The sequence below is a fragment of the Hirundo rustica genome, chromosome 6 (genome assembly GCF_015227805.2).
Source record: "Hirundo rustica isolate bHirRus1 chromosome 6, bHirRus1.pri.v3, whole genome shotgun sequence".
NCBI classification, from domain to species: Eukaryota; Metazoa; Chordata; class Aves; order Passeriformes; family Hirundinidae; genus Hirundo; species Hirundo rustica.
In genome coordinates this window covers 17,357,849-17,384,407 of record NC_053455.1, presented here as the reverse complement: position 1 = coordinate 17,384,407, position 26,559 = coordinate 17,357,849, and the positions used below count along the sequence as shown (strand labels likewise).

Sequence of the window (26,559 nt, the reverse complement as noted above, 5' to 3'; positions counted from 1 at the left end):
TCGCTTGCTCCTTCTGCCACACGCACACAGTGAGGAGATGAATCAGAATTTAAAAAAAAAGAAACAAACAAGCAAACAAACAAACAAACCCCCAACCCTTAACTCATGGGTCGGGATAGGAATAGTTTCATAATTCAAACAAAATAAAAGATGATGATGATGATGATGATGATGATAGTAGTAATACGAGACAGAAAGAGGGATAACACCCAAGAGGAACAAATTATGCGCAATACACTTGCTCATCACCTGCTGACTGATGCCCTGTTCATCCCTAAGAGGTAATTGGCCCCTCCTAGCCAGTTCCTCTGCAGTTTATATACTACTGGGCATGATGTTCTGTGGTATGGAAAATTCCTCTAGCCAGTGCAGGTCCCCTGTACTGGCCATGCTCCCTGCCAGCTTCTTGTGCACGGCTCACTGTCAAAGCACAGGAAACTGAAAAGTCCTTGACTTAGGGCAAGCACTGCACAGCAACAACTAAAACATCAGTGTGATAATAACTTAATTCTCATACTGAATCCAAAAATACAGCACCACTGTTCCAGTCAAAAGCAGGACACCATGTCACATGACCTTGCTAAATACTTCTACTTTCTGCCTTCTGGCCTCACCTGACACATTCAACAGTCCTGCACTATTTATCCTCACCTTTAAGCCCCTCTTCCTAAATTGGTCTCCAATTACCTCGTCTTTACAGACTGGTGTCCTTGTCAATGTTTATTCTCCCTACATCAGAGTCAGATTTCTTCCCTGAAGTCTGCTGCAAGTATGCCAACAAAGCTTGCTCATTAGGATATAGAATTAGATGCGCAGCTGTACATAAAAACCCCTCCTAATTCTTAATGGTCCTGACATACATTTCAAAGAGTGACGAGGACAGGGCTGCTGACTCTTGCCATCACATCCTCGGTGTGGGACACAGCTCAGGCCCTGACACCTGCACATTGACCATCTCATTTTGTGTCAGTTCTTCCCCCATGCAGAATGAATACTGTGTCCCCATCAGTGCTGATATTACTAATCTTCTGCTTTCTCTGAGGCAATGGATTTAATCTTGTACAGAGCACAAGCACACTGGACATCTTCAAGAACTTACAAAAACTAAATCATGAATACAGCATGTTTATTCATTTCCTCTTTCACAACTCCTGTTCTCAGCATTCTTCTCCTGCAGCATCAACACTTCTTTATTTTTAACCACAGCAGACCAGCCTGGTTTTGTTTTTTGCACTATGCCTGCTTTTGGGGCAGAGAAACAGCTGCGTCTGAATTCCCGGAACGGTACCAGAACAGCCAGAGCCTCTGCCCTGCACAGAGGTAACACACCTCACGGGCTGACAAACAGTGCCCTGCTGCCCTGAAGAGAGCAGCTCTGGCTTCACAGCTGCTCTGAGTGCAGTTGTACCCTCCCTGTCCGTCCCATGGCTTTTGCAAGCACGGCCTTCCCTTTCTCCACTCACAGCAAGCGCTAAGCTACAAGCTGCACATGCAGTGAAGCCCCAGCTTACTCCAGCTTACCAACAGATCTATCTTTTGCTCATTCACTCAAGAACATGGAATCAGATTTACAAAGCATTTTCCCAACATTGCATTTAATTAGTTTTCAAGTTCTCATTTTCCCCAGCAGGCAAAACCCAACGGAAACAGAACTGAATCTGTGAGAAAAGGAGCACCAATACAGAGTTTTGTCAGAAGTGTGAGCAAACGAAACTATCTACAGCATTTCTGTTTCACAGGCTAAAATAAAATTAATTTCTTCCAATAAACTCCACGGTTTTTATTAAATAGCTCCTTTATAAATTAATGTATGCACATTTATGATGTTATTCTGGTAATTCTTGCAGTTTCTAGGGAAATGTGTATACTTAGTGCTAAAATTATATACAGCTGAAAAGCTACCAGCAACTGTGTTTCTGTGCATGAGTGTGGTGGGAGGAGAGCATCAGGCATGCTCATTTGTCCTACATATGTTTGTTAAAACGGGTCCATATGAGAGATGGTTTCACAGTGTAATTACCCAACATACAAGGACCCCAGGCACAAACCCAGGTTATACTGGGAAAGGGAGGCCTCTACCAGTACAGCTGATTTTGGTAGACTAGTCAGTGGAAAGCAAAATGTGGCTGGGATAAACATAACTTTACTGGAGTTTTCTGCTATAATGGTCTGAAGTCACCCAACTAACTCAGCTGGTGCATTAACCGTAATACAAGCCAGTATTTCTACTACAGTTGCAGTGTTTAAAGAGGCTGAAAAATGAAAGAACTGCGTTCTGGAGTTTGGTGCTCAGACTCTTCTCTCTGTTGTAAAGGTGTAATGCTACAAGATGTGGCCTGGTGTTATCTCAACATCAGTATTCACCACTTGGCAGCTGAAGTCAAACTTACAAGCAATCAGCAGAACCAGAAATCAACTGTATTTTTGTTCTCAAAAGTAATATGGAGGAACAGCAGCAGCCAACACTGCAGATAAGAAAAGATCAGAAGTTTTAGGGAAAACTACAATGGAAAACCACCTTCTTTTTATAAAGCTCCCGAACTGCATTGCCAAGTGGAATTTCTAAAACCAAGACAAAATTATTTCAAGTCAACATCTCAAATTCTGCCTCAACTTTCCTCAATACAAACAGTTCACTTCATCAATTATTGTAGGAATCTGTCCTTTATTTGTGTATCTATGCATGCAAAATTAAGTCTGCAGGACCTCACAGGTAGTGAAGTTTGTGTTCACATCTCATCAACTGAAGTTCTCGGCAACCGACGCTAAACATAGTTCACCATCACTACTGCTGTGAGTCAGGAGGCAATTATTCCCCTCTGACCATTTGCTTGTGCTAGGTGCATTTCCTAGCCACAACTATACTTGTGTGAGTCCCAGCTTGATTTCCAGCTTTTTGAAGCACAGGATATACCAGGGCTCTTTCCTTTACTCACTACTTGGCTCTACTCTTCCTGTATGTTTCTTGAACACTGTTCCCGGAGGAAATCCTGTGAAATGCAGATTCCCAGATTGCAACAACGCAGAGACAACTATGAGAGCCTGTATGAGGTGGTGCAGGGATGAAGCACAAGCACGGCTGTGCTGCTGCTACGGTTGTGTCTGCAAAGAGATGCTGAGAGGGTGCAGGCTGTGGGAAACACACTAAGTGCCATAAAATGAATAAGCAGACTTCTATCCTTGGTGGGGTTTTAGTGCTGCAGACCAGCCCACCAAAAGCGCCAGGGAGAAAGGAATGGAAAACAATGAAAAACTGCAGTGGAAGGACTAAGAAGAGTCAGTGCCATCTGCAGAAAGGTCCTGTCTTGTCCTGTGCTCCCCTCCACAGCCACAAGTGAGGTGGCCTCCAAGGCTGAACCAGAGGGCAGCCATAGGCAGAGCAGGTAAGCAAGATTTTAGGAGGAAGGAGGAAAGCTGGCATAGCAAAAAAAGCACAGCTCAAGTATCCACATCCCAGCAACAACTTCTGTGGCCAGAGAACCACCTCCCTGGCTGCTACATTCATGTCCTGAGGTGGGTCTCCCCGCAAGCAGCTTTTGGCTTCTCTAAGGTGACAAGAGTGCATTATTATAATGGACTGACTTACTCACTGGGACATGAATTTCTGCCAGGCCTTTTGGCACTGCCCCAGTCTTTCTGGCAACAGGTAACTTCAGTGAGCAGCTGCAGTGATCTGGGAGGTATGGTGCATCTGGCACCTCACAGAATTTTTGCAGGCAAATTTCACATTCCACAGGTTTCTCACAGGGATGCCACAAGGATGAGGTGGGTCTCAGCTGCTGAAGCACTATGAAATAATCATGGAATGTTTTTCTCTTTACATCTGCAGTCTTGTAAACATTGATAGTTAAGCCCTTTTCTTAGGTTCAGCTGGTTCCAGCACAGTTTAGCACTTCCATAAGCATTTCAAGGACAAAAGAATGTTGTGGCTATGTTGTGGTTTAATCCCAGCCAGCAACAAAGTACTATACACGCGCTTACTCACTCCTCCCGTCCCTGACGGGATGGGAAGGAGAATCACAAAAAGGTAAAACCTATGAGTTGAGGTAAGAACAGTTTAATAAATGAAATAAAGCATAATATTACATTAATAGTAGTAGTGAAAAGGAAGATATGCAACAAGGAGAGAGAGAGAGAGAGAAATAAATCCCAAGATGGACACAAAAATGATGGCCAATACAATTGCTCACCACCTGCTGAGCGATGCCCAGCCTGTACCCCCGCAGCGATCAGCCCTTCGCAGCCAACTCCCCCAGTTTATCCACTGGGCATGATGCTTTTGATATGAAATATCCCCTTGGCCAGTTGCAGTCAGCTGTCCTGGCTGTGCTCTCTCCCAGTTTCTTGTGCACCTGCTTGCTGGCAGAGCACGGCAAACTGAAAAGCCCTTGACTTAGGCTAAGCACTGCACAGCAACAACTAAACCGGCAGCGTGTCACCAATGTTATTCTGGTAATAAATCCAAACCGTAGCATTGTATCAGCTACTAGAAAGAAAATTAACTCTATCACAGCCAAAACCAAGACAGGCTATAACAAAATTTTTAAGAACATTTGAGGAGAAAAGTCACGTTTACGGCTTGTATGCAAGTAGAGGCTTTTACTTATTCCACATCACATCACATAATCTTCAACATTCTTTCTCACAACAAACAACACCCCCAACATGAAAAGAACACAGTATCAAACCAAACACCGCAGGTAAGAAAAAAGAAACAAGCTATCCCTGGAAAAAGGCCCGCAGGTTGCGGGAGCGCCGCCGGGCAGCAGAGCCGGGGTTTCGCAGCGGACGGGCCAGCCGGGGCTGCGCCGGGACAACCCGGGCAGCCGCTGAGCCGCCCCTTTGTCCTGCCTGCCGACACAAGACCCATGCAATGACAACCACAAAACGCACTTAAGCGCTGAAAAGGTGACTAATGAGCTCATTCATACTCCCTATAAATTATTCACTACAGCGCTGAACCCACTCAACACAAATGGCAAAGTAAACTTTAAATACAGGGAGCAGGAGCCTCCCGTGTTGTCAGCTTCTGCCTGTAAAACTTTCCGCAATGCAACAGACACTTCGCTTGCTTCTGCCCCCTTGTTAAAATCCCTCTAGCAGAGGTAAGGCAGCTACAGCTCCTAAATATTTATTTTGCGACTGCCAAGTCTTTTTCCTTACTAGTTCCAGGTAATCACAAAGCACTACACACAGCTTTAAATTACATTCTTCAGAAATTAAAGTCTGACCTCATAATGAATGCCAGGTCTAAAGAAGCGAGAAGACGATAGCACATGTATGTTTAATGGGAAGCAGCACATCTTCAGAACCTGCACTTACTGATACTTCTGTGAACATCTATAATTTGTAGCAAAATAAAAACTGAGGTCTTAAACATAACTTAATTTCTTAGGTGCTGGTCCAAAAAAGCTTCTGAAATGTTCAGAAACCGTCCATTTGTAAGAATGCCTTTGTTATCCTGTTTGGTGTGAAATAAGAGGCAGATAATGGTTGGATGTTAACAGCACTAGTGGCAGAGTTTGCTGCTGTGGTGACTGGAACAGGCATTTACCCTCTTCAAACTGTGCTTTTCTCCACAAGATAAATTACTTACACCATTTATAAGTTAGCTTTAGTAACTTGTTGCAGGTTGAACTAGCAAGACAGAATGAACTACAGAGTGAAATTAAAGACAGTGTTACATGACATGTCTGATCTTCAGTGGGAAAACATTACTTGCACCTCTGGTTACAGGATCAACTCCAAAGGTCGGGAACAACTAGATAAAAGGGAAAACCAGGAATTACATAGCTAAAGTCCAGTAGAGTATAAAGTAAGGTAAAGTATGGGAGATGTAATACAACATCAAGGTGATATTTAAACACGAGAAGAAAAATGGCTAGCAAAAGAAGTTTTCAAATGAAAAAAATTATTCCAGATTTCACTAAGCACTCTCTCTTCCAAACTGTCAATGTAACTAAGAAATTCTGCACCACTTGAAGACAAGATGTTACCACCTACCAACAACTATGTGATTAGTCTTCATTTATTTAAATCCATTATTCTGAAATTACCAGAAATGCACAGAAATCATGTTGCCCTGTTAGTGATTGGTGAAATGGTGATTAGGAAAAAGCAAACACAAGACAGCAATGGAGCAGCCCACATCACATAGCATGCATGCCAACTTCTCAAAAGCTGTTGTGTTTTAACTCCAGCCAGCAGCTAAATCCCACACACTTGTTCAGTGCCCCCCAGCCCCAGTTGGAACGTGAAGGAAAACTGGAAAAAGGTAAAGTTCAAGTGTTAAGAACAATTTAATGACTGAAATAAAAGTAATGATAATAGTAATAATAATAACAACAGTAATAATAATAGATGAACAAGTGATGCATAATACAACTGCTCACCACCTGCTGACTGATGCCCAGCCTGTACCCCTGCAGCGATCAGCCCCTGGCAGCGATCTTCCCCCACACTGAGCATGATGTTCCATGGCACGGAATACCCCTTTGGCCAGTTTGGGTCCCCCGTCCTGGCTGTGCTCCCTCCCAGTTTATTTCTGGACCTGCTCACTGTCAGAGCACAAGAAACTGAAAAGTCCTAGACTTAGGGTAAGCACTGCACCGCAACACCTAAAACATCGGTGCGTTATCAATATTACTCTCATATTAAATCCAAAACACGGACCTCTACCAGCTACCAGGAAGAAATTAACTCTATCCCAGCTGAAAGCAGGACGAAAGCTCTCCATCTAGTGAGATTTCTATCCCTCCTGTAACTGAAGGGCGCTGCCAAAGGTCTGAAATCACAGACCCCACTAACCTGCCTGGCAAGGGGCGTTCACCTCCCAGTTCAGAGGTGGGAAACAGTGGCACTTCCTGCAGCCGCTCCCCACACCCTGCTCCTCATTTCCCTAATGAGGCCCAGCAGTGATGTCAGTTTTGCCCAAGGCACGATTTGGTCTAAATAATAACCAACTACAGTTGGCTACATAATCAGAGGAATGCCAGATCCGGGGGAGGATCAGCAAACAAACTGGCGGGACAGCTTTTAACTGCGCGCAACCAAGTCAAAACACGGCTGCAAGTGCCAGCGAACCTCTTGACTGGTCAATGCCACTACTCTTGCTGAGATTGCCCTGGATGGCTTTGACCTAAGAGGTCACCAGGGAAGCTTCCCGAGATACCAGTCCCCGCAAACTCCTGAAAGACTGCCATGCCATGGGTAGGGCACACAGCCAGCACCAAATAATGCTGACACCGCTTTGAGGCCAGCTGATGCCGCTGAGGCAAAGGCAGCTGGATTATGCTGGGTACCAGGCCAAATACAGCTCAATCCAACGCCACTCAATCCACAATCCACAGCGGAGGCTGTTACCTCTGCTGGAACACTGGTTCTGCTACTCCTCCTTCCTCTTGGCTCTCCGAACATAGTCTCATAGCTGTGCAGATCCCAGAGTATGCCAATCAGCGGGGAACGCTGGGCTGCCCTGTGCTTGGGTCATATCATCACAACAAACTGTAGGTATTTCTTACCTGCAAGTAGAAAATTCAGATGTTCACAAAGCAAAAAACTCATAGATTCAACAAATAGGAAAAGCGGTGGCCCCTTTAAATTGCATAATACCTCCTTATGAAAGAAATTGCCTCCCTGCTCATCCATTACCACGCACAGGTCCCAATCAAAAAAGCACCAAGATTTATATGCTCCAGTGATTACAGAGTAGTCACTTTGCCGAGTTAGAAAATGTGTAAGTGCTGACCAGATGAGGCCAGAGAATACACATATCACCCTTCCTTTTATGTATTTCTGTCCATTGTCACAACCTCTACAAAAATGGAGAAGGAAAACAAATGGGCTGAAACAAGCACCGTCAGTAACTTCCTACCTGTTCTTCCGCTACAGCTCTGGTCTTGCACACTTCTCGTACACAGTCAGGGTTGACTCGGAATTCCCATACACACACATCAGATTCAGAGTGCCACAGACATGCTGCACTCATGTGTGAAGTGTGGGTCTGCAGCTGTGCCCTTGGTGATGCATGAATTTGTGTGTGAGAATGCACACCATGGCAAGTGTGTGCTCAGCTCTGTTCAAGACACTAGGATTTTAGGCACCAAGTAACCAAAGGGGATCCTTACTGAAGTTAATGGGTTCCCCCTGAGCCGCTTCTTCTCTCAGGTTGGGCAGAGGGAATAAGATCTTGAAATTGGCCAGGTGGAAATTTATGCCTGTGCTTGCCTTACTTAGCGGGAAGTGTGATGCTGGCGCCTGCAGAGTCCTTAGGGAGCTGGGCTGAAGCTGTCCTCAGGTACCCCAGTGCTCTGTGGCCCTGTGCACTATTTGATTGCATCCTTGGACTTATGCCAGTGCTAATCAGCATCCAACCCTCTACCTTTATTTCCTCCTTACCTCCCCGTCACATAACTCCATTTAATGTTTACTGTAAAAGTTGAAGAAGCCAGTCAGAGCAGTGCTCCTCTTGCCCACGTCCTTGTTCCAGCCATGTCCTAAGGAAGAACAGGGCAAATGCATGGTGATACACTGCAGCATTCTTCCAGAGTCCTGCTGGAAGTTAGAAGCTGAAGCTAAAGATGCAATCAGATGTCGTGGTATACTGTAAACCCGAAGATATTTTTTTCCTATCAACTTTCAAAAAGGTTCCTGTAAGCTTCAGCATCAACAACAGCCTGTATCAAGAAGTTCCACGCTTTAACTATTGACTGTGTGGAAAAAATTCTTCTTTTGCTTTAAATGTGTCACCTCATAGCTTTGCTTGAAAACCCTATCTCTTGCGTATTATGGTAATTATCGTATATCTAGGACACATGACTCAGGTCTATGCAGACTTCTCCTGATTTTATAGTACCTTCCTACCGCTCCAACAGCGCTATTAATAACCAGCATTTCACCCTCTGAAATAACTACAGGTATACACAAACATCAGAAAATAATACATAAACATACCTATCAATGACCATCTAATCATACAGTCAGAATTATCAGCATTGCCTCTACCCCGATAAAAGAAAAGGGAGTTATTTTTCAATAATATGGTCCTAAACAACACGTTCTCCCTTGTAGTCTCAGCCTGTAATTTTTCCCCTTACATACTTGCTTGAAGAACCTGGAGCTTTTCCAAACACTTAATATGTCTATACAAAATGTGGAAGCAGACCATTCCAGCTGATATCTCTATCCATGAAGAGAACAGCAGCTGGAAGATGCTGCCTCACACAAACAGTAACTGTAACAGATCAGGCCTTATGCAGGTTCAGTCCTTTAAAAAAGCTGCAGCTTCAGAGCTACCAAACTTCTCAGGGCTGCTCCACTAGAAGTCCATGCCTCCAGATTCCACCTTGCATCTCCCTAAGACAGCAGGAGCATGGCCAAGGTGGAAGCGGTCTGGGAGATGAGGAAGCACCATGGAGCATGGTGGGAAGGGCTACAGGGAAGCAACAGAGAGAGAGAGTGAGAGAGAGAGAGAGAGAGTGAGAGAGAGAGTGTGCTTTCAAAGGGTGATGTGGAACTAGGTCAAGTCCAGGCTGGTCATGTGGGAAGCAATGGCCTTGCATCATCTTCTGCTCAAGTTTCAGCTCTGGCCCCACATGAAGAGGGCAACAACCCCCGCTCCAACAACCCAGAGCCATCGTTATACATGATCCCTGTGCTTGGATCAATGGAATAAATAATAAGTGGTAAGTGTGAACGCATGAACCTAATTTCAGCTGCATGCATTCTCAATTCTTCACCTGTGCTTCTGAGTAGTTCCTAGCCTAGTATGGGGCAGGGGACCTGTCCATTTGAGGCAAAGACCAGCACTGTGTCAAGGCTCAGCTGGCAGGATGTTTGTGAAAGCAGCTCAGTTCAGTCAACAATCTCCCCCTAGAGTCCAAGTACATCACCTCAAAAATATGTCTCAGCTCTTCTGGCATAGAGCCTGGGAACCCAAATTTGTTTCTGATCCAGGTCCTCTAGCTGGCAGTGTAACAAATTGCTGTCCTGCCACCAGGATGAATAAAGTCATTTTTCACTTATTATGTTATTCAAAAATAGAGCAGGAGCTTTATTTAAAACAAGAAAGTAATATACTGGAAATTAACGGGGAAAAAAAGCCCTTCTGCTTTATAAACCACAAGGATAAAAGACTGAGTCAGAACAACCCGAGCTAATATCCCAATGAGCTCGACCAGAAAAGAAGATACTCGGGTTACAAATTCTACTGCTTCGGGTCTTGCAGCTAAGCCTAATGTTACATCCATGTCAGGAAGTCTGGCTTTTCCTGCAGATCACTAATATTTTTCCCTGCAGTCTACAGAATGGCTTCAGGCAAAACGGTACAGGTCCATAGCAGCTGTTGAACTGGATAACCCACGGTTGGTTGTTTTCCTCCAGAAGTGTGCTGTAGTGAGTGACACCTCTGCTGTTCTGGCTGCACCTCCCTGGGCTGTGAGGCATCACTCTCTTTCCCAGGGCACAATCCTGCAGCTGCTCCTACCAGGACACGCAGCCCTGAGATAAAAACAGGACCCTGAGAATGAACCCTATTTACCTGACAAACTGCAGGACTCCGCTGGACTTCTGTCAGTGCCTTTAGATCCGAGGTGTTGCTCACCAGCAAGTTAAAGGACAGACAGGTGTACCTTGTGTCACCTGATGGTAACATGATTATAGCTGATTCATGTATCAGGACACACTGCTCTCCCCACAGCAGGTCTCCCTTGGACTCTCTCCCTTGTCCCAGTGAGGAAAAGATGGACTGGCCACACAAGCCGCTCACGCTGACTTGCTGGCCTTTACCTGTTGGGTCTCTCCATCCTTGCCTGTCACCCTCCTATACTGGGCTGATTTACCATCAGCTTTTATTACTGACTGGGCTATTTTTCCATTAACCTAAATCAATACACTCATACAGTAAACATCCCAAAATTCAAGTCAATATTGAGAATTCATAAGGTATTACAGATTTATAGATATTTACAGCTTTGATTAGAGATTTTCAGATGGATGGTACAATGGAGGCACAGCTAATAGATTAGATTTTCAAGTCCTGATGGTAACTTGTAAGAAATCCACTAGAAAGATTTAAAAGCCCAAGTCTCACTGACTTTTAAATGACTTTCAGTGAAGTTAGTATTGCTTCAGCCTTCAGGTGCTTTCAAAAGTGCCATCTTATAGCCCTGCCTGAAGGTTTGCTTCTCTCCCTGCTGACACAATGCTCGTGAGAAGGGAGGGCATTTACAGCAGAATGCTCACCTTACAAGATGCTTGTCTTGCCTAGGGGCACCATCCTGCACAGAAATGAACGTGCTCCTCGGTGTATCTGGCCCTTGGCCATTACACAAACCAGAATGGCCAAACCAGCTGTGGCTGCTCTCAGTGCTGTGTCCATCCTGCTCCGCTGCCAGCAGGAGATGGCAACACAGGCAACCGGACCGCTGTCTCCCTCTCCTCTGATAACTCTGCTTCTTATTTCTACCCAGATGAACAAAATAGTAACACACTCTGTCATACACTTTTTTCTGTGCATTATTTCAGGACTGTGCATTGCAAGTACTGGGTTAGGTGATTAGGTCCTACTTCTATGAGGTACTGATGGGGCCCCAAAGGGAACATGCCCAGCTCTGGGCAGACAGAGAGCACACTCAGTGCAACAGAGGCCCGAGCCAGCCCAGAGGAATGAAACCACTGTCAAATCATGTCTCTGCAGAATCCACTGTCCATATGCTTGGACTGCCTCTTGCCTCACTCTTGGGAGTACATTTGAGCAACCATCTCGACTTGGAAGCAAGCTGAAACAAAAGGGAACCACAACATCCTCTCGTGGGATAATCTCTAAGGATATATCTGCTACCCCCTGCACAGTACAGTGTAGGGACAGCCAAACCATGACACGTCCTGTAAACAATGTCCCAAAGACAAACTCACTGTCCAGGAGGCTGAACTTCTTCAAGAGAACTCCCCTGGAGGTCACTGGGATACCTTCTGCAGAACACCTATGCAGGCATTCTCCTGGAGATGTCAGATTGTTTTGGTTTGGTTCTTTAAAGAATCATTTTAACAAGTAAAGGTCACATTCAAAATATTTAAACTTCCTTTATTCAATTTTTTATTTAAATGAATGAAAAGGTACCAATAAATGAAAATGTGTCTTTTTGTCCTGGACTTCTACTCTGCAGAGCAGGGACTCTGCCCAGAAACCTCTGTAAGACTTGTTATACAGTATTCTTCTATCTAAGTAGGTCACCTGACAGGGGAAAATATCTATGCAAAATTTCAGTGAAGCCAACAGATTTCTGATTAAGACTGGCACCTGGCAATAGCTATAGATTTCCACACATTTATCCCTCCCAGCATAGAAGTCATACATCTCATGCTAACTCACATGCTTATGGAAAAAAATTTTGCATACATTAATACAAATGTAGCAACTTCCTTCAATGCTTTTAGATCATCATCTGCAAAAACAAAACAGCATATATCTCCAATGGAGTTCTGAAAGTGGATCAAAAATCCTATATAAGGAGAGACTTCTGTATTTAGCTCCAATTAATTTGACTTCAGTACAGATATACTTGAGCCAAAAATAAACCCTAGACTTTTTGACTCCCGTTTTCTGTTCTAGCTACTACACCACACTTTGACAATGACAGGTACTTTACATAAATGCTGGTTTCTCTCAGTACTACATATTTTCAGTTGCTTTTTCAAGTCTACTCCACTTCAAGTGGCTGCCACATAAACGTACTCTTTGAATCACAGAGTCCAATTTGACACTCTGTGGAACTGCCACCTTACACTATACAACCCTTGTGATGTATCTAATTCTTAAGCTCTAAATATATGGGTTTTATCAGAATACATCTATCAGAGTTTATTACCCTACTGACTGCTGCCAGCAAGTGCAGTATCAGGCACAGGCACAGAATCCAGAAATACCTACTTCAAAGCACAGAAATAGGAATGGGACCTCAGCAAGAGGTAAGGTCAGGGAAAACACCAGTAAAAGAAACATCCCAGTACGGCTGCCACCAGTTCCACGGAAGCCAGGTCCCACCATTAAGTCTGTCAATTTAAGGACTTTGAAAAAAACCCCAAAACTTTACTTGGACATCAGTCTGAGGGCCCAGAAAGGGCAGGTCTTTCCAAATTGGCACCAAATCCTGCACTCTTTATTCTTGGAAAGATTTTATTTACATTATTGCAATTCTGGGTAAGGATTGCAAGATGTAACTCTGAGATCAGACCTCTAATCCTGCCTCTCTGTTTACTGCATTGATTGTACTCTTTTAGCCTCTGATCTCACCATCCCTGCTTAGTGCAGGCTCCCCTCTATTGGGGATGGGGAATTAAAATGGGATTCAACTGAAAAGCTGAGGCAGAACAGGGAATGATGAAAACGCATCATCTGCCATGAGCAGCCATCACCATGGCTAAATTTAGAATGTAGGCTCCTCAGGCAGAGAGATGATCCGCCATCCCTGTGGGCCACCAGTCACACAGTGCTACATAAATATTAAAATAATAATTGATGATTAATTAATAATGGTTTCCTTTTCCTCATGACCATCTCTCAGCTGCCGTAAGAAATAATCATTTCCTTTCTTTTAGATGCAGATACAAACAATAATTCAAAAACACATCTCCTTAGAGAAAATTCACTTTCCCATTTTTTTTCAGTGAAATAGTATTTTCTGCAGCTTCGGACATGAGATTCTGAACTATTCACAGACACTCTGTTTAAGAAAGAAATACTAATTAAAAATGCCTCAGAAGCCACAATAACCAAAATAAACATCAAGAAGGCAAAGCTGAAGTACAGAAAAAAAAGAGCAAATCAATTTGTTCCCTCTTGCTCTGTTATTACTCTCTAAAGACAAAAGCCTTTTAATAAAACACAGCACAGATGCTGTGGAGAAGTATCTTAAGGATACCTACATTCCTTCAGTGACCACAGATACAGACATCTGACTGGCCTTACAGCTGCCTTTTACCAGTGTATTGTTCTTGCTTCTGATATGCACCAAATGCTTCAGATATTCATTTTACTTCCTGTAATTAAAAACCTCCAGAGATTCAGCAAGCGACCCACTCCTTTCACTCATCACCTTGCTCTGGTCCATCTCCTCCTAATCCAGGGCAGCCTTACTGCACCTCCACCTCCCACCAGCAAGCACTCTTGCTGGTTTAATCCATCACACTGTCCAGCAGATCTGGAAGCTACTAGTCCCTCCTGTAACCTCCTAGAGTTAAACAAACAAATAAACAAAGAAACAAACAAATAAAACAAAAAAAACCACCACCACCCCCAAAAAAAAAAAAAAAAAAAAAAAAAAAAACCACCAAAAAACCCACAACCAAATAAAAAATCCTTTGTTCTCCACCTGCCATATTCTATTAGCATTTAGTCCTCAAGCTCCAAAGATGGTGTCTGCAGCCTGAGTTAATTTCTCCCCAATTTAGCCCGCTGTTTAAATGTCAGATTCTACCAAAGCCCTTCCTTACCAGAGACATTACTCTTCCTCCACACCTTTTTTTCTGTTGGTTTACGTTCAGGCTTTTTCCCCAAATAACCAGCTTTACCCGTCCCAGCTGCTCAGCACTGCAGGCGTCAACCACTCGGAAAACCCTGACCAAGCCTCAAATTCCCATTTAGTTTTCAAGATAATTATTAAGATAATTATGTTTTTTAGATAAAATTGTTTCCTTGCGGAAGAAAAGCTACATCATCCAGAACATCAACATTTGTCTACGAAATTTCTTCGTGGCATTTTTACCGATAATGAATGCCATCTCTTAATAATCCCCCAGGCCCTCTTTAGAGACAATTATTATAAAAACAGATCTTCCTAATGAAGATGGAGTTACTAAGTCCAGAAGTTTCAAATCGCTAATCAGGACAGCTGCGAGACTCTGCGCAGCAATTAGTTTCAAAGCCAGCTCCAAGATGAAGTTGGATGGCTTTGTGGAAGGGAGGGACGCTACCGGCCCACGGAGGAGCGCGCCCCGCGGGGCTCAGCGTGCGCAGACTGGCGCTGCCGGGGCACCGCTAACAGCACCTGAGAGGATCACAGGAGCAAATAAAGCAACCGGAGCGCCCGGCGCAGGAAGCAGCAACGGGAACACCTCGGGGAGCCCCGGGGACAGCCCAGCCCCAGGCAGGCTGTGGGGGACAGGCGTGGGCAGCGCTCACCGTGAGGACCTCGGCGTGGACGTACGTGGCTGCAAACGTGACAGACACCGGGATTCGCCTGGCTGTAAGAAAGCACCTCGATAAAGATTTCACCCCAGGAAGCGGGGTGTAATCGCCACACTTTCAAGACCATAGCAGAAGGATGGCATCCGTCTCCAAGAACTTAATCTCATGCACTGGATGAGGTTCACCGCTATCCTCATTTTAAACATTCCTGGGCAAACAAATTCAGTTCTTCAGCCCAGATCCTGCAGCTCCCAAGCCCTTCATTCAGGCAGAAGGCTCCTGCCTCCTTACCCAAGGACAGCATCAACAAATGAGTGCAATTAAAACATAGATAATGCATCTGAACATGTGCATTCCTCATTTATTTAACAAGTTTAGTTTTAATTTTTCATAACACTTTAGAAGAAACTAGTAAACATAGTGCTGTAGACACTACAAAAGTAAGAAAGCCCTTGCTGCAGGAGACTACTTCATGGTCTCCTGCTTGGAAACCTCTGCTGGGACAGGGACTCAAACTCCACCTAGCAGAGGAATTACAAGGTGCAAGAAATAGGTCAAACGAGGATACTGAGATTGTATTTGTCTGAAAATTTCCCATCAACATGAATGGTCCTGTTCAAGAGTTGTCTGTGCTGAAATCCTCTCACCTCGCATGCACATGCAGGATGGGTAGGTCCAAGTGGCTCAAGGAATCTTTAGACCTACTTACTCCTCTGCCCTGTTCCACCAGCAAAATTAGAACTCGTTGCACATGAGTGCATTTAGTGTACAAGTAGCTAAGGGGAAAGGGAGGCCTTGGTCCATTTGAGCCAGGCAATGTGGGATCAGACCCTACCCCCAAAAAGCCCACAGCCCACGTTAGGGCTCTGGACATCAGCAGACTGACGTGCACGTATCGGCTCAGTGCCATCGGTGTCTTAAGCTCAGCTGGGGAAGAGCTTTGTTGGGAAGGACAGGAGGAGGGAAGGGACCATAAAAGGAAAGGGCAGGGAGGTCTGGACATGAGAAAGAGAAGGAACTATGAGAAGAGGGGTAGGAGCACACAGCCAGCCACTCCAGGAGCACCTCTTGAGCATCACCTCTGGGCCAAGGTAGTGTGACAAATGTCTGAGCACCCCCTTCCACAGTTCTCTCTCCCTTCCACAGCAGCAGCAGCAGCACCAGTGTTTGCTCCAGCTGCCCTGATCCCACCGCAGCAAAGGGACCTCCTGCAGCACACATCTGACACTTCTGCCATCCTTGCTAATGTAACTACCTGAGGAGGAGCCAGAGCTTTTCCATCTCCATCCTTGTTAGCAAAGCCTCTGTCCCTGTGGACAGTGCTCACTGCTACTGCTCTCAGAGACCACTGGAAATTTCAGCGGAGGGCAATGCAGTAGTCGCACTGCTGCCTGTCAGCTGCCACAGAACACGCTGCTCTCTCTTAGCCTGCGTGAGTGCAACAAAGGTGTAAAACAACGGTTTGAAGCAGCAAGTACTCCAAAGTCACAGCACTAGCCCCTGCCTTCCTGAGACAATTGCAGTGTGTGAAGAACCTGTGGTGTCTACTGAAATCCAAGAGTACCAGCTAACAAAGATCGTCACACCAAGCACTGCCAGGCAATTTCAGGACCCTTGAACTTGAATGAAGAAGTATGTTCAGCTGCTTTACATGGATCATTGCTGAGTAGGTGAATAGTGTCTCTGCAGGCTCTGATATCCAACTCAAACCCCATTCTGATGCACAGGTGTACAGAAAGACAATGCAGCCCCTTCTAGACAGCCATGCACAAATGCAGAGCTATTCAAGTCTCAGGCCAACTTGGGATTGTTATTCACCAGGGAAACCTGAGACTAACTTTAGCACTTATCTGGAATCAATTCTTTTGCCCTTACTCTATAAAAGTCAGGCCTCTTCCTTAATGAAAAAGGTGCTATGCACACTAGCTTTACCTTTTCTATATTTCAACTTAAAGTATCACTGGCTGTATTTAATAGTTTCACTCCTGCAAAGCAACCTTCTGAAAAGGTCAAAACAAAACACTGGGAGCCAAATTCATCGCTGGTACTACTCCATTGACTTCAGCAGCATTACACCTGGGATAGATCCAGCCCTAACTGCCTCCATTACTGTAAGTGGAAAAGAAGTGTGCTTGCTGTCTTAACTTTACTTTTCAATTGATCTGTTCTCTTCTACTCTGTGTGTTTCATTGCAATCAATAGGAATACATCTACTAGAGAAAGTTACGGCAAAAAACATCTGAATAGGTTTTAAAAAACTCGTCTTCTTGGTTTATAATGAACATCAGGGAGATGAGAAAGTAGCAGGCATTCAGCCTGCACCCAAGTGCTTTATCTTTTAGAAGAGGATACATGTAAGCAGCTACCGTAAGTATTTTTATGTATAAGCTACATCATAACCAACAAAGATCTTCCTTAAAGATCTCCTCTTGACAGCAGGCATGAGCTGCCAGTCCTGAACAACAACGTCAGACAGGGCTCAGATATTACAGGGATGGGCACTAGAAACGTTCACAAACAGTCAGATTAGGGAGGAATAAACTTAACTTCTCTGGGACTATGTTCACATTCATCATGTTTTGTCCTGCACCACACCAGCCATGCTGATAGATTACTTCTAGGCAGAGGTAAGGTTACATGAATCTTATTTGTATTTCAAGTGATTGTTTTCCATTAGAACCTTTCGAAGCTTCTTCCTTCCAATTCTTCTTTACATGCCATGATGGCACTTTAACACTGTGCCAGTACCCACTGCTCTGGCTGAAACACCACCCACAGCAGCACTAGCTGAGCCATTTTTAATAAGTGATCCTAGAAAAACACCACAAATCAGTCTTCTAGATCAGCTTTGGTCAGCTTTGAGGATGTTATGAAATTAAGATGAGATTATACTAGATTGCTCTTAGCATTAAACTGTAGTCATGTGGCTGTTTTAACTTGCCATTTAGCATTTCACTTAAATATTTGGTGCAGAAACATCAGAAATATCTATTAATGCCCGCCATTATTCCAGGTTTTAATTTTTATTGCATTTCAGTGTCACGCATTGTTGCACCGGAAGCTTCTGAAAGACACTATGGACTGTGCCTGGCAGTGTGCAGGACCTCCCAAACTGGGACTTGGGATGGGTGATTGGTTTGGTAAGACATGGAACAAGCAAAACTAAACTGCAGACTCATCACTCCAGCACACATATGCTACACAACATTTTTAGACGTGGGATTTGGATTTTGAGGCATTTTACCAACAGAGAGGCTAACCTGGGCTGGAATGTTAGCCATGCTCAAGCCACAGCATCTCTTCTGCTTAAGGAAGCTTAAGTGGTCCCTGAAGCACCAGGCACTAAACAATATCCATGTGCTACCTCTTCCACAAGATAAAGACCCTTTGTCCCAAACTGGCAACTTATGCACTCTCTCACTGACTCCCAGTTTGAAGGCTTTGTTGTGAAACTCAGTATCAACTCTGTCACACAGAGCCTTCACCATTTATCTCACGCAGCTCAGCCAGTACCAGTGACCAGATCTCACGTGCTAATGGCTGTCATTTAAAGGTTGCTTTTAATGTAGAATCAGTCAAGGAAGAAGCAATTATTTTAAGGAATACTATTGTATTGATTTAGTTTGCATCACTGGGATGTCTCACCATAATGGATAAGGCATTCATGATCAGCCCTCGGAAAACAATCTTAAGATATAAATAATGAGGCAAGAGGATTTGTGAAAGGGCCTTTTTCTGCTCTTTGTATTTGCTTGCTCTTCTTTTAAACTGTGTATCACTCACTTTAATGTACATATTCTGAATATCTATGCAACTGAGAGTAATTCAATTTTCCCACCACAATCAACAAAATGTTCTTCCCTGGATCACTCCATTTCGTACATTACTTTGTGGCCACTTCAGTGTCAAATTCAGCCTTCCCTGCAATACCCAAATGCTTCTAACACAATTTACAGCCTACTTAGAGAGTACCTTCTTGGAAATAATGTTAATCAGGATAATTTCTCCTCTTACTTTAAGGAGCTCTTGATTGGGTGCTTTCAATCAGCTGTTAGCCAGAGTTACCTCAGATTTCTCAAGTTCTTATGGAGAAATGGGACAACACCATTTAGCAGTCAGAGAGCATGTTTAATGGATCACGCTAATCTCAGGGAGGGCCTATGAAACTCTAATTTGTCAGGTTTCATTACATTCAATAATGACTCTAATTTTCCTGAAGTGTTCTGCTCACTAGTAAATTATGTACCGTAGTTTTGCACCCCATTTTCTCTAACTCTGTATTTGGAAAAATTGAAGGCATCTCGTTCTCCACAGCCACTGCCCAGAAGGGGCCTGAAAAAGAGGGGTTAAGAGTTCACTGTCAGATGTATTTATCTCAGAAGCAGGTATAATTCTTTGCAAACAGCTAAGTGTCAGTGCAAAACCAAGCTGATTCAGGGTAATAAAAGCACTTCTGCAAAGCTTTTAGGTGACACTATATCCCTCACAAGCTTTCTCCACCCCTGCGTCCATTTTATCATTCGATACCATCATTACCTTGACCAATCCGCACATTATTTCCTTTCCAAATGGATCGATTTTAAACCGGCTCATCTGCTAATGCTCAGCGCAGGTTTGGGCGATTCTCCTATTGTTTCAATTATTTCTTTGAGGAAAATTCAATCCTGTTAAGCAAACAGTGCTTTTATCTCAGCTGAAGCTGCAAGAGCTGTGGTCGCCACTGACAGATCAAGAGCTCCTTATGAAAACCTCCTTTCAGCTGTAGCACCCTCAAGTGACAGAGATGTCCCAGTTTAGCTCATTACAAGTAATAGACAGTGTTAGCTATAACCTGGCACATTAAATAGTTGAGCTATTAAAATTAACCACATATTTCTTGAGGAAGATGTGCCATCTCAGCAAATCATCTGGTGATCTCCCTGATTTTCACCTGCTGCAGCAAAGGAATGACTTCCCAAAGAGCCAAACAAAAGGCACATATGCCTTCACCCCAATTTCCAGGGGCTAATTCTGGTTTGGAGGGAAATGCAGCATTGATCGAGATTCGAAACTGAACCTGTCAGGTTTTCTCAGATGTGGAGATCTGGCTTAGCAGTCCATAAGTAATGCAGAGTGTGCAGATGAGAAAGCCCCAGGGAGAAGAGAATGATCACAAAGGAATAAATAGAGCAAAATAGATGATCTTCCATTTGCTGCTTGTGGGGCAAGTCCACTGTACTTTCATACCTCTTCACTCGAAGCTAACAGTGCCTATGTGCTTTCTGAACAGAGACTGAAGTGACTGTCCACAGCCATTCAAAGTCCTCTTTATAAGGTACTGTGTATTGAATAGGGGCAAAGTAATTTGATTATAAATGTCTGCAGTCACATTTTAAACTCTACAATCATCTCCCAGGATAATTTTATGTAAAATTTTGTCAGCTATGCTAAGGAACAGTGTTTATCAAGATCTACCTTTCACAGAGTCCAATGTAGCATTGCTGAAAAGAAACACCAGCTCGGTCAGAGATTCTAATCTGCAGCTATCTTATGCCAGCACTTACATGATTTTCCCAGTCTTGCTCAGATATGCATGAAGGGCCCAAAAAAACAGCCTTACTGTAAGCATGAGACCAAAAAGAGTCACTTTCTGTTCATTACTGCCTTTAACACAAGGGCCTGGTGCTGGAAAGATCATTCTGTTGCCACCAGTGAAGTCCTGCGCAGAAGATGTAGCTTTCCTACACACAACACCTAAAACTTGTCCAGAATAAACCAGGAGGAACTTAACGGCAAAAACTGTCCCCAGAACCCCAGTCAGATGACAAGCATTGTTTCAGTTGAATCCTTCTAGTCCCCAAGAGAGTGGCTGCTGGGGACTAGGAAATTAGCCCTGTTCAAAGCAAAGGATTCAAATGTCTCTTAAACTTGTTGATGGCTGAAGTCAAATGCAGATTTTGTGGCTCTGCCCATCGCCAGGTATCTAGAGATGCCCTGGTAAGCCAAAGCATGTACAGTAAATAACCCTACTATTTCTATATGGCATTATCACTCCTGATTTGAAAAAAGTTTTTCAAGTGAAATGTGCTCTGCAATACCTGAATGCAGAAACAGCTTTCTGCTCTGCAGTGTTTTGCTTAAAATGTTTCAAAAGGCCCTTGGTTTCTGTGCCTTGGGCTGATACACACTCACAGCAGCAGCTCCAAGGCTCGAGCCCTCATTGAGGAAAAGGGCAATTTGCTGTTCACTGCTTTAACATCAACACAGCAAGAATCAGAGCACTTCTGAAATATCCCCCATGACTGTGTTTGTGACTTGGGCACTTGGGAAATGCACTCCACTTTGAATGATGATGTTTTATTGGGAGAACATCAGAAGTAGCAAGATGTCATATATTGACATATTGGTTCCACTTTGCTAGACATACGAGATCAAAGTCATCCCTGGCGGAACTCCATAGCCTTCAACAGATGGGATAAATTTGGCCCCATATGCCCATAGCAGCTGGGGACTACAATTGTTTTCCTATTTTCAGCCATATTTTGAGGATACAGAGCCTGATTTTCTGCACGCAAAGCAACTTGAGATTTTGGCATATGTGCAATATGAGACAATTCGTACTATCATACACGGCCCTGGTATGATTGTTAGGGTCATCTGCAGCACATACCTAAATTTCAAATTAAACACGTGCTATAAATAGCCTAGGAAGAATCAAGCTGGAGATTATTTTATCAGACACTCACAATCTGTTCAACTGGCTGTCCTGCTCACTAGACACGGCATCAGAGCCCCTTTTGAATGTGAAATTCTATTTTCTTCATGTAGCTTCCCAGATCATCTATTGCAGTCATACAGAGAGAGGCAGTTCGTAGATACCATTTCGCATTCCAAACTGTTTACTATAGGCAACTATATCATTGCTTTGTTCAAATAAATTTGCATAAATCATTATTAGACTGTTTTATCTTAGCAACTTTATTTTGCTCCCAGAGCACAAATCAAATGTGTGCATAAACCAGAATATTTTAGAGGGAGTTATTCCTGAATTTTTTATGAGACAGTAGACATTTCCACCTAATTTTTCATTCATAATGTAATTTCTTTCGTTTTCTCTGTGTAGTTAAAAACTGCACATCTAATTTGCTGGGGTTTCCCTGGAAGCGTGCAATAGAATAGATGGCTGTGCTGCAATCTGTTCATCCATCAGCCGGTGCTTCCTTTGACTCACTCCTCATTCTGCTCAAAACACTTTGTGGGAAAGGCCAGGAACAACAGTAAGTCCCACTTGCTGCTTGACGTGATTGTATTAGGAGTAAACTGTTGTTAACCAAAATTTGCAAATAAAGTCACTGGAAAATAAATCTATTTCCAGTAAACATTTCTGTGTTTGGATTAATCGAACAGAGCTCTCAGAGTCCTCGCTAGCTCAGATTTACAGCTCGGCACCCACCCATGCATCTTGTAACGAAAGGCACCGCTCTCGTTAGCCTTACTCAATTACAAACACACACATCCTAATTGTGCTTGACTCACAGACCACAAGGAGTGACTGGAGAAGAAAACCAGCGGCCACAGCCACGCAGTAACTGCCCCTCAAGGCCAGCACTTCACCTTGCCCAGCCTGGAGGTGCAGCAGACCGGGGCAGCACATGGCTGGCTGTGCCCTGCACCAGGCTCGCCAGAGCCACAGGTGGGAGCTGAGACACAACCAGCAGCTCTACAAGAATCCTGTCCTGCTCATCTCCACCCTGTGCCCCAGAGCCAGCCTGCAGGAGCAGTCCCCAGCACAGCTCCCTGCACGAGCACTGGTTTTGAGAGAGCTGGAAGGTCCATGCAGCTCCACATGGAGACACCAGGTCTCCATACCAGGCTGCAAACTCCTGTTTAAAAGCGTAGCAATTTTCCAGCAATGCTGCCACCACTCCCGCAGCTCCCTGGCGTGCCTGCTGCGGCACCTCTGCACCACACCTATTATATAGCACAGACTTGATGAGAACTTCTGCATGACCCTCTCTTCCTCCAGAAAGGCAGTACACCACGTATCTGTTGCCACATTTCCTCCACTTGCATGTCCTCTTGTAGGCACTGCTGGTATGTCTCAGCTGCCAGTCCATCAGGTACAGATCAGTTTAAACAGACATGAAAAATGCAGCAGAAACAGACACAGTGGAGAAGTCTGCATCAGCATTCAATGCAAATACCACCTACCCTCGTGGTGTTTCACTCTTGATCTCAGAGATAAGATGGAGTTGTGCAATCTGGAACTACATCTGGGTCAAGCCAGGAGTGTGGGAGAGGTTCAGGCCAGAGAATGCTCCCTTCCAGGGCCTCACAACTTTGTGTTAGCATAGATTAAATAACTCTGCCGTTTGGGATAAAGGGTGGAGGGTGACTGCTGATAGTGAAAAAACCTCTTGCAGGTCCCTTGCCTTTCTCCTTCCTGAGCATTCCTGTACTCAGAAACCAGCAGAACTTCACGCAGAGCAGAAGAACCAAATCAAATCTCTTTGCTTTTACTTAATCTAAGTACACAGCGCATTCTTATGGGTCTGGCCAGATCAGTTCTCAAACTAGCATATCACAGAAAATTACATCAAATACAGAAGCTTTCCATCCCACAGCCACAGTAATACCGTATGAATAGCAAGTACCTGAGTACTGGGAACCCAGTGAAGCTTCAGTAATACAGCCATGGAGGATGGCAATAATTTATCATCTCTGCTGTAGTCTAATCCCAGATGCACCATTTGCTAATTTATTTCCATATGTACCTGGCAGACAGATTAATCAGCTATCTCTCTCTGAAACCTAGATTGCACTTTATCCCTTTAGTAAGCAAGAGAAAACAAATGTACACAGCAAAATAAGAGTCCCTTACAGAGGAGCTTTGTCAACCTTTATAGCTTGTGGTTTCCTTTTTCAGCTTAACAATGGCTTTTCAAAAATCTAACACCCAAATCTACTTCCACATCACTGCACTCCTCCATCTACTGAAGTCTCTTTGCTAACGCTGGTGAAAATGAAGGCAGAGATAGAGAAGGCACATCCCTCAGATTTCTGTACTCAGCTGGAGACAGCAATATGGTCCAAGGAGAGGGCAGCAGCCCTGCACCAGAGCCAGGGCCATCCCCACAGACAGCAGTGACTCCTCTGAGCCAAGGAGGCTGTTTCTCTGCCACGGTTTGCAGAGTAGCAAAATCAAGATAATAATATTTTACAAAACATTTTGAGCTCTGCTGAACTAATTACTATTATCAGCACTAATGTGCTTCTGATACACTTAGCCCTTCTTCTGGAAAACTCCACTAAGGGGCCGCACTTGCTGGAGCCGAGCAGCTGTTAGCACTTCAGCGATGTTATTGGTAATAAATACAGCGTCAATTCTACGCCTGGTGCCCTTTAAGGATCTGTTTGCAATCCACTCTTTATTTTGATTATAAGACATTATCTGCATTAAACATAATTAGTCATATTATATCATTTGCCAATCTAAGCGCAGTCACTTGACAAGGCAGGATGGAGCTGAATGAAAGCGCGGCGCAGTCTGAAGCCCAAGGAGACGAAGGGAGCAGGAACTGGCACAGACCCAGGCAGGACACGGACCCAGGCGCTTTGTGAGAAGGCCGTCACCTGCACAGCCACGCTGTGACTCTTCCTTGTGTCAGAGTCTGAACAGGCACGTGCAAAATGTCATTATCAAACCACGGAAGAGTAATAAAATGATTGCTGAAAATGAAATTATTTATGAGCTTCAGTACCCTCGTAACAGTTATAATAATCAAAATACATAAATATTTGGATATGCTAGTGACAGATGGCGTATACTGGAATAATCATAGAGAATGTGTCAGCTTTCAGAATCAGCTTATTCCAGAGCTGGCACATTTCAGGGCTTTTTGCTACTAAAATAAGCACCTGGTATCTGAGCCTCCAGAAACGTATTCTCACAAACACATGGGTGTCTTTCGATGGAAAAGCTATTGAGCCCGTCACCATCCGCACACAGCACCCAAGGAGCAGTGTGCTGCCACCAGCTTCCCCTGCCTTGCCTGCCTGTCGGTGGCAGGGGCAGCGGAGGCTGTCTCGGTAGGGCTGGGCTTGTCGGGACAGTGACAGTGCCTCGCCAAAGCGTATCCGCGCCCCGGGTTTGATCCGCGCGCTGCCGGCGACACAAACCGCTTCACCTGCAGCCCCAGGAAGAACAACACGACTTCTTCTGCCTACGCTCCTGCGTCGGCAAGTTTAAAAATCTCCGGGCTTTGGGAGAGCTCTGGCTGGAAATTAATGTTCATTAATAATGATTAGAACAACTACTGTGGACAAATATCTCTATTTGTGTTGGACATCAATGAAACAGCGGCCTGTGCCCTGGACCAAGAAACCCACAGGGAGGTAAGAGAAGGACAGAGAAGAGCAAAGGCCATGTGCCGCTCCTCCTGCCCCACAGCCAGGACAGCGTGGAACAGGCAGGCACGAGGGAATGGAGACACTGTGCCCGCACCCCCACAGGGTTATTTACCAACAGCAGCCTCCTTCCTCCCTGGAGGAGACCCTTCCATGGGTGTCTAAGCCATCTCAGGCCCAGGATTTCTGAAGGCCACATCCTCCCCTCAGTGACTCTGAAACATTTTGGCCATGGCCCTTCCAAGTGGTAATTCCTCTCCACGAATAACAGCATTTCTGGAAAGCTGTTCACAGCACCACATAACAGGCTGTTTTAGCAGACAGTAAACAAAGAAATTTTAAAGATTAATAGGCATTCATTTATTATGTTACACTCTCTTCAGTTTTCCCAGACAACCAAATTGGTAAATTAGAGCCATAATTTTCCACCAATTAATACCAGATGTGACACATTTTGACATTAAAAGAATAAATATAAGAGAACTGTCAAATACTTCATATTCCTAATGTAATACTGTCTGAATAGAAAACCTAAAATCCTCATGCCTCAGACTTTTTCTGAAACACAAAGGATGCTGATGTTTCCAACTACTGCACGTTAACAGGCTGCACATTGTCCCCCTGACAGCTGCTAACACCTTTCCCAAATGCATGTTGACTAAAAAGCCCAAACCCAAAGCAGTATTTATACCTGTAATCCAGCACAGGACATACTGTCACAACAACAGAGGAGATACCAATAAAAAGCAAGAGAAAATGCCAACGACAAATGGGAATTATTGCATGCTTTCAGTGCAGTACAGAACAAAGACTGTTAGCAAAGCTTTTAGAAAAAAAAATGAAATACAAAAATCTTGTTTTAGTGCTTCTTTTTTCCAACAATTTCTACACTAGGACATTCCAGCATCGGTTCCAGACCAGTCTGCAGAATGCCACAGTCCCAGAGTTACACAGTGTTAATACAGCTGATCAGAGCAACCAGGTCAAGG

General features: G+C 44.2%; 1 protein-coding gene across 9 annotated transcripts in view; it reads right to left on the bottom strand.

Moving 5' to 3' along the window:
* The window catches only part of FOXN3 (forkhead box N3), a 216,629-nt gene that overhangs the window by 147,139 nt on the left and 42,931 nt on the right, over positions 1–26,559 (bottom strand). Inside the window, exons 3-4 of one of the 9 annotated variants that reach the window (XM_040066832.2) lie at positions 8,398–8,495; positions 7,363–7,520 (exon numbers count right to left, since the gene is read on the bottom strand). The exons of the other annotated variants lie outside the window; for them this stretch is intronic. The gene's annotated coding sequence lies outside the window, so the exon portion shown is untranslated. The remainder of the gene's footprint in view (positions 1–7,362; positions 7,521–8,397; positions 8,496–26,559) is intronic. 9 annotated transcript variants of the gene reach the window in all.